Source organism: Triticum urartu, chromosome 2A, assembly GCF_056163025.1.
Source record: "Triticum urartu cultivar PI428250 chromosome 2A, HENAU_Tu73, whole genome shotgun sequence".
Taxonomy (NCBI): domain Eukaryota; kingdom Viridiplantae; phylum Streptophyta; class Magnoliopsida; order Poales; family Poaceae; genus Triticum; species Triticum urartu.
Window position 1 is genome coordinate 110,573,657 of NC_141874.1, and position 9,138 is coordinate 110,582,794.

Genomic DNA, 9,138 nt, shown 5'->3' on the forward strand with positions numbered 1-9,138 from the left:
GACACACTCTCCCTCTCATTGTTATGCATCTCCTAGATAGATCTTGCGTGATCGTAGGAATTTTTTTGAAATACTGCGTTCCCCAACAGCTGACGTGTCCTCCAACGCCACCACTACATTTTAGCAATGGCGCCATATTAGTGGCGTCGTGTGTCTATGCCAGCAAGGCCATTTTTGGCACGCCATATCTAGGCTTTTCTCCACTAGTGTACTTGGCGCCCGACACGGATGTCTTGGACATCTCCGACGACGAGCGTTTAGCTAGTGTGATATGCATCTAGGGGATAAAATATGAGGTACTCGGATGCATAGCACCAAGTATGAGGTTTGACCGGTCAGTGCCCACGGACGCGCCCAGTCGCATCCACCGACGTTTGAGTGGCCGGATTTGGTGTATGCGACTGTAAATGCTCTCACCTCCACCCTCCTTAAGTGAATGGATTCGGTAACAACAACACATAAGTGAGAAGTCTCTTTCTCATCATAGCGTTGTCAACCTCGGGCCACTTTTTCTTTATCTGCACAAGTTTAGCGGCATCCAAACGATCGCCGCACCAGGATGGGGCAGATCCACTCCGGTGTCGTCATTGATGCGTCAAAGCCGACGCCATGGTGTGCGAGAGACACATAGTAGATGGTGCCGGTGTTTGCAGAGGCAACGACAAGAACAACATCGGTGGCAATGGATACACACGTAGTCATGGCGGCGGCCTCAGCTGGTCATTGCGGCGGGGCAGCGGCCCTGGGCGACCGCAAGAAGGAGATAAAGAGGCACATTGAGGCATCTGCAAGCGAGTCAGCGCATTTGCATGCATGATGGTGAAGGTAATTGTTTTGCACCCATTGATAGCGCAAAGGGGATTTTTGTCTTGTGTGAGGGCAACGACCATCGCATGAGGAGGCTCAAGGCGCTGACAACAAAGTCAGACGCTGATGCGCAAGGGGTGGACTGGCGGCTCCCTGCTGGCATCTAACACCGAGGCAGTGACCCCAACGTTATTGTGGATGATGCAGTATGACTCGTGTTAGTGTGGATTGGCAGCAGCCAGATCCGTGTCGAGACATAGACACACAGCTGACGCCTGTGAGCGGTGTAAGGTGTGAAGACTCTCCACCAATTTGCTAGTGCCTTTTAGCCCTAAGATGGAGTACTGGTGGAGGCGACTGTCGAACGATTTATCATGTAGATATTGATTGAAAAACCATTTCATGTCCAGGATGCGCCTCTTGTCGTCATCTTTATTGGTCGGGCTCAATAGCGACAAACTTGCGTCATTACTTTTCTAAAGGGTTGTCTACTTTGTTGTTGTACTAGACTTCATCAGTTGGTCTTGCAAGATAAAAATCCTTGTCCAGGTCGTTTCTGCCTGACATGGTGACAGTGATGCAATGGTGTTATCCTTTCTTGAAGGTGTTGCTACAAAAGAAATCGATTTAGTCATAGGTGTGAGTTTCATATCATGTAATGGTTTGACCGTATTTGTCTTCGCTCTATACTTTGATTAATAATTAATAAAAGTGGTTGTGTACATTGCAATGCACAGAGGGCGGAAATATTATTCTTCATTTTGAAAAAAATGTTTGTTTGGGTGGTTCTATTTGAAGTTTAATGGGTAGCCATTGTTGGGTTTCGTAGTAATTTCAAAAAATTTCCTACGCACACGCAAAATCATGTGATGCATAGCAACGAGGGGAGAGTGTGATCTACATACCTAGTAGATCGACAACGGAAGCGTTTGGTTGATGTAGTCGTACGTCTTCACGATCCAACCGATCAAGTACCGAAACTACGGCACCTCCGAGTTCGAGCACACGTTCAGCTCGATGAAGATCCCCGGACTCCGATCCAGCAAAGTGTCGGGGAAGAGTTCCGTCAGCACGACGGCGTGGTGACGATCTTGATGCACTACAGCAGCAGGACTTCGCCTAAACTCCGCTACAGTATTATCGAGGACTATGGTGGCTGGGGGCGCCGCACACGGCTAAGGAATAGATCACGTGGATCAACTTGTGTGTTTCTGGGGTGTCTCTGCCTCAGTATATAAAGGACTAGAGGGGGGAGGCTGGCCGGCCAAGGGTGGCACGCCAGGAGAGTCCTACTCCCTCTGGGAGTAGGATTCCCCCCCCCCCAAATCCTAGTTGGAATAGGATTCGCGGAGGGGGAAAAGAGAGAGGGGGGTCGGCCACCTCTCCTTGTCCTAATATGACTAGGGGAGGGAGGGAGGCGCGCAGCCCATCTTGGGCAGCCCCTTCTCTTTTCCACTAAGGCCCACTAAGGCCCATATAGCTCCCGGGGGGTTCCGGTAACCTCCCGGTACTCCGGTAAAATCCCGATTTCACCCGGAACACTTCCGATATCCAAACATAGGCTTCCAATATATCAATCTTTATGTCTCGACCATTTCGAGACTCCTCGTCATGTCCGTGATCACATCCGGACTCCGAACAACCTTCGGTACATCAAAATGCATAAACTCATAATAAAACTGTCATCGTAACCTTAAGCGTGCGGACCCTACGGGTTCGAGAACAATGTAGACATGACCGAGACACGTCTCCGGTCAATAACCAATAGCGGGACCTGGATGCCCATATTGGCTCCTACATATTCTACGAAGATCTTTATCGGTCAGACCGCATAACAACATACGTTGTTCCCTTTGTCATCGGTATGTTACTTGCCCAAGATTCGATCGTCGGTATTCCAATACCTAGTTCAATCTCGTTACCGGCAAGTCTCTTTACTCGTTCTGTAATACATCATCCCGCAACTAACTCATTTAGTTGCAATGCTTGCAAGGCTTAAGTGATGTGCATTACCGAGAGGGCCCAGAGATACCTCTCCGACAATCGGAGTGACAAAACCTAATCTCGAAATACGCCAACCCAACATGTACCTTTGGAGACACCTGTAGTACTCCTTTATAATCACCCAGTTATGTTGTGACGTTTGGTAGTACCCAAAGTGTTCCTCCGGTAAACGGGAGTTGCATAATCTCATAGTTATAGGAACATGTATAAGTCATGAAGAAAGCAATAGCAACATACTAAACGATCGGGTGCTAAGCTAATGGAATGGGTCATGTCAATCAGATCATTCTCTTAATGATGTGATCCCGTTAATCAAATAACAACTCATTGTTCATGGTTAGGAAACATAACCATCTTTGATTAACGAGCTAGTCAAGTAGAGGCATACTAGTGACACTTTGTTTGTCTACGTATTCACACATGTATTATGTTTCCGGTTAATACAATTCTAGCATGAATAATAAACATTTATCATGATTATAAGGAAATAAATAATAACTTTATTATTGCCTCTAGGGCATATTTCCTTTAGTCTCCCACTTGCACTAGAGTCAATAATCTAGATTACACCATAATGATTCTAACACCCATGGAGCCTTGGTGCTGATCATGTTTTGCTCGTGGAAGAGGCTTAGTCAATGGGTCTGCAACATTCAGATCCGTATGTATCTTGCAAATCTCTATGTCTCCCACCTGGACTAGATCCCGGATGGAATTGAAGCGTCTCTTGATGTGCTTGGTTCTCTTGTGAAATCTGGATTCCTTTGCCAAGGCAATTGCACCAGTATTGTCACAAAAGATTTTTATTGGACCCGATGCACTAGGTATGACACCTAGATCGGATATGAACTCCTTCATCTAGACTCCTTCATTTGCTGCTTCCGAAGCAGCTATGTACTCCGCTTCACATGTAGATCCCGCTACAACGCTTTGTTTAGAACTGCACCAACTGACAGCTCCACCGTTTAATGTAAACACGTATCCGGTTTGCGATTTAGAATCGTCCGGATCAATGTCAAAGCTTGCATCAACGTAACCATTTACGACGAGCTCTTTGTCACCTCCATATACGAGAAGCATATCCTTAGTCTTTTTCAGGTATTTCAGGATGTTCTTAACCGCTGTCCAGTGATCCACTCCTGGATTACTTTGGTACCTCCCTGCTAGACTTATAGCAAGGCACACATCAGGTCTGGTACACAGCATTGCATACATGATAGATCCTATCGCTGATGCATAGGGAACATCTTTCATATTCTCTCTATCTTCTGCAGTGGTCGGGCATTGAGTCTTACTCAATTTCACACCTTGTAACACAGGCAAGAATCCTTTCTTTGCTTGATCCATTTTGAACTTCTTCAAAATTTTGTCAAGGTATGTTGTTTGTGAAAGTCCAATTAAGCGTTTTGATCTATCTCTATAGATCTTAATGCCTAATATGTAAGCAGCTTCACCGAGGTCTTTCATTGAAAAACTCTTATTCAAGTATCCCTTTATGCTATCCAGAAATTCTATATCATTTCCAATTAATAATATGTCATCCACATATAATATCAGAAATGCTACAGAGCTCCCACTCACTTTCTTGTAAATACAGGCTTCTCCAAAAGTCTGTATAAAACCAAATGCTTTGATCACACTATCAAAACGTTTATTCCAACTCCGAGAGGCTTGCACCTGTCCATAAATGGATCGCTGGAGCTTGCACACTTTGTTAGCTCCCTTTGGATCGACAAAACCTTCTGGTTGCATCATATACAACTCTTCTTCCAGAAATCCATTCAGGAATGCAGTTTTGACATCCATCTGCCAAATTTCATAATCATAAAATGCGGCAATTGCTAACATGATTCGGACAGACTTAAGCATCGCTACGGGTGAGAAGGTCTCATCGTAGTCAATCCCTTGAACTTGCCGAAAACCTTTTGCGACAAGTCGAGCTTTGTAGACAGTAATATTACCGTCAGCGTCAATATTCTTCTTGAAGATCCATTTATTCTCAATTGCTTGCCGATCATCGGGCAAGTCAACCAATGTCCATACTTTGTTCTCATACATGGATCCCATCTCAGATTTCATGGCTTCAAGCCACTTTGCGGAATCTGGGCTCACCATTGCTTCTTCATAGTTCGTAGGTTCATCATGATCTAGCATCATGACTTCCAGAATGGGATTACCGTACCACTCTGGCGCGGATCTTACTCTGGTTGATCTACGAGGATCAGTAGTATCTTGTTCTGAAGTTTCATGATCATTATCATTGACTTCCTCACTAACTGGTGTAGGTGTCACAGAAACAATTTTCTGTGATGTACTACTTTCCAATAAGGGAGCAGGTACAGTTACCTCGTCAAGTTCTACTTTCCTCCCACTCACTTCTTTCGAGAGAAACTCCTTCTCCAGAAAGTTTCCGAATTTAGCAACAAAAGTCTTGCCTTCGGATCTATGATAGAAGGTGTATCCAATAGTTTCCTTTGGATATCCTATGAAGACACATTTCTCCGATTTGGGTTCGAGCTTATCAGGTTGAAGCTTTTTCACATAAGCATCGCAGCCCCAAACTTTCAGAAACGACAACTTTGGTTTCTTGCCAAACCACAGTTCATAAGGCGTCGTCTCAACGGATTTTGATGGTGCCCTATTTAATGTGAATGCGGCCGTCTCTAGAGCGTATCCCTAAAACGATAGCGGTAAATCAGTAAGAGACATCATAGATCGCACCATATCCAGTAAAGTACGATTACGACGTTCGGACACACCATTACACTGAGGTGTTCCGGGTGGCGTGAGTTGCGAAACTATTCCACAATTTTTCAAATGTACACCAAACTCGTAACTCAAATATTCTCCTCCACGATCAGATCGTAGAAACTTTATTTTCTTGTTACGATGATTTTCAACTTCACTCTGAAATTCCTTGAACTTTTCAAATGTTTTAGACTTATGTTTCATTAAGTAGATATACCCATATCTGCTTAAATCATCTGTGAAGGTGAGAAAATAACGATATCCGCCACGAGCCTCAATATTCATCGGACCACATACATCTGTATGTATGATTTCCAACAAATCTGTTGCTCTCTCCATAGTACCGGAGAACGGTGTTTTGGTCATCTTGCCCATGAGGCACGGTTCGCAAGTACCAAGTGATTCATAATCAAGTGGTTCCAAAAGTCCATCAGAATGGAGTTTCTTCATGCGCTTTACACCGATATGACCTAAACGGCAGTGCCACAAATAAGTTGCACTCTCATTATCAACTCTGCATCTTTTGGCTTCAATATTATGAATATGTGTGTTACTACTATCGAGATTCAACAAGAATAGACCACTCTTCAAGGGTGCATGACCATAAAAGATATTATTCATATAAATAGAACAACCATTGTTCTCTGATTTAAATGAATAACCGTTTCGCATCAAACAAGATCCAGATATAATGTTCATGCTTAACGCTGGCACCAAATAACAATTATTTAGGTCTAATACTAATCCCGAAGGTAGATGTAGAGGTAGCGTGCCGACTGCGATCACATCGACTTTGGAACCGTTTCCCACGCGCATCGTCACCTCGTCCTTAACCAATCTTCGCTTGATCCGTAGTCCCTGTTTCGAGTTGCAAATATTAGCAACAGAACCAGTATCAAATACCCAGGTGCTACTGCGAGCATTAGTAAGGTACACATCAATAACATGTATATCACATATACCTTTGTTCACCTTGCCATCCTTCCTATCCGCCAAATACTTGGGGCAGTTTCGCTTCCAGTGACTAGTCTGCTTGCAATAGAAGCACTCAGCTTCAGGCTTAGGTCCAGGTTTGGGTTTCTTCTCTTGAGTAGCAACTTGCTTGCCGTTCTTTTTGAAGTTCCCCTTCTTCTTCCCTTTGCCCTTTTTCTTGAAACTAGTGGTCTTGTTGACCATCAACACTTGATGCTCCTTCTTGATTTCTACCTCCGCAGCTTTCAGCATCGTGAAGAGCTCGGGGATAGTCTTGTTCATCCCTTGCATATTATAGTTCATCACGAAGCTCTTGTAGCTTGGTGGCAGTGATTGAAGAATTCTGTCAATGACGCAATCATCTGGAAGATTAACTCCCAATTGAATCAAGTGATTATTATACCCAGACATTTTGAGTATATGCTCACTGACAGAACTGTTCTCCTCCATCTTGTAGCTATAGAACTTATTGGAGACTTCATATCTCTCAATCCGGGCATTTGCTTGAAATATTAACTTCAACTCCTGGAACATCTCATATGCTCCATGACGTTCAAAACGTCGTTGAAGTCCCGATTCTAAGCCGTAAAGCATGGCACACTGAACTATCGAGTAGTCATCAGCTTTGCTCTGCCAGACGTTCATAACATCCGGCGTTGCTCCTGCAGCAGGCCTGGCACCCAGCGGTGCTTCCAGGACGTAATTCTTCTGTGCAGCAATGAGGATAATCCTCAAGTTACGGACCCAGTCCGTGTAATTGCTACCATCATCTTTCAACTTTGCTTTCTCAAGGAACGCATTAAAATTCAACGGAACAACAGCACGAGCCATCTATCTACAATCAAACATAAACAAGCAAGATACTAATCAGGTACTAAGTTTCATGATAAATTTAAGTTCAGTTAATCAAATTAATTAAAGAACTCCCACTTAGATAGACATCCCTCTAATCCTCTAAGTGATTACGTGATCCAAATCAACTAAACCATAACCGATCATCACGTGAGATGGAGTAGTTTTCAATGGTGAACATCGTTATGTTGATCATATCTACTATATGATTCACGCTCGACCTTTTGGTCTCCGTGTTCCGAGGCCATATTTGTATATGCTTGGATCGTCAAGTATAACCTGAGTATTCCGCGTGTGCAACTGTTTTGCACCCGTTGTATTTGAACGTAGAACCTATCACACCCGATCATCACGTGATGTCTCAGCACGAAGAACTTTCGCAACGGTGCATACTCAGGGAGAACACTTCTTGATAATTTAGTGAGAGATCATCTTATAATGCTACCGTCAATCAAAGCAAGATAAGATGCATAAAAGGATAAACATCACATGCAATCAATATAATTGATATGATATGGCCATCATCTTGTGCTTGTGATCTCCATCTCCGAAGCACCATCGTGATCACCATCGTCACCGGCGTGACACCTTGATCTCCATCGTAGCACCGTTGTCGTCTTGCCAAGCTTGTGCTTCTACGACTATCGCTACCGCTTAGTGATAAAAGTAAAGCATTACATCGCGATTGCATTGCATACAATAAAACGACAAACATAAGGCTCCTGCCAGTTGCCGATAACTCGGTTACAAAACATGATCATCTCATACAATAAAATTCAGCATCATGTCTTGACCATATCACATCACAACATGCCCTGCAAAAATAAGTTAGACGTCCTCTACTTTGTTGTTGCAAGTTTTACGTGGCTGCTACGGGCTTAAGCAAGAACCAATATTACCTACGCATCAAAACCACAACGATAGTTTGTCAATTTGACTTCGTTTTAACCTTCGCAAGGACCGGGCGTAGCCATACTCGGTTCAACTAAAGTTGGAGAGACAGTCGCCCGCAAGCCACCTATGTGCAAAGCACGTCGGGGGAACCGGTCTCGCGTAAGCGTACGCATAATGTTAGTCCGGGTCGTCTCGTACAACAATGCCGCCGAACCAAAGTATGACATGCTGGTAGGCAGTATGACTTATATTGCCCACAACTCATTTGTGTTCTACTCGTGCATATAATATCAACATAAATAACCTAGGCTCTGATACCACTGTTGAGTTTCGTAGTAATTTCAAAAAATTTCCTACGCACACGCAAGATCATGTGATGCATAGCAACGAGGGAGAGTGTGATCTACATACCCAGTAGATCGACAACGGAAGCGTTTGGTTGATGTAGTCGTACGTCTTCACGATCCAACCGATCAAGCACCGAAACTACGACACCTCCGAGTTCGAGCACACGTTCAGCTCGATGACGATCCCCGGACTCCAATCCAGCAAAGTGTCGGGGAAGAGTTCCGTCAGCACGACGGCGTGGTGACGATCTTGATGCACTACAGCAGCAGGGCTTCGCCTAAACTCCGCTACAGTATTATCGAGGACTATGGTGGCTGGGGGCGCCGCACACGGCTAAGGAATAGATCACGTGGATCAACTTGTGTGTTTCTGGAGTGTCTCTGCCTCAGTATATAAAGGACTAGAGGGGGGAGGCTGGCCGGCCAAGGGTGGCGCGCCAGGAGAGTCCTACTCCCTCTGGGAGTAGGATTCCCCCCCCCAATCCTAGTTGGAATAGGATTCGCGGAGGGGGGA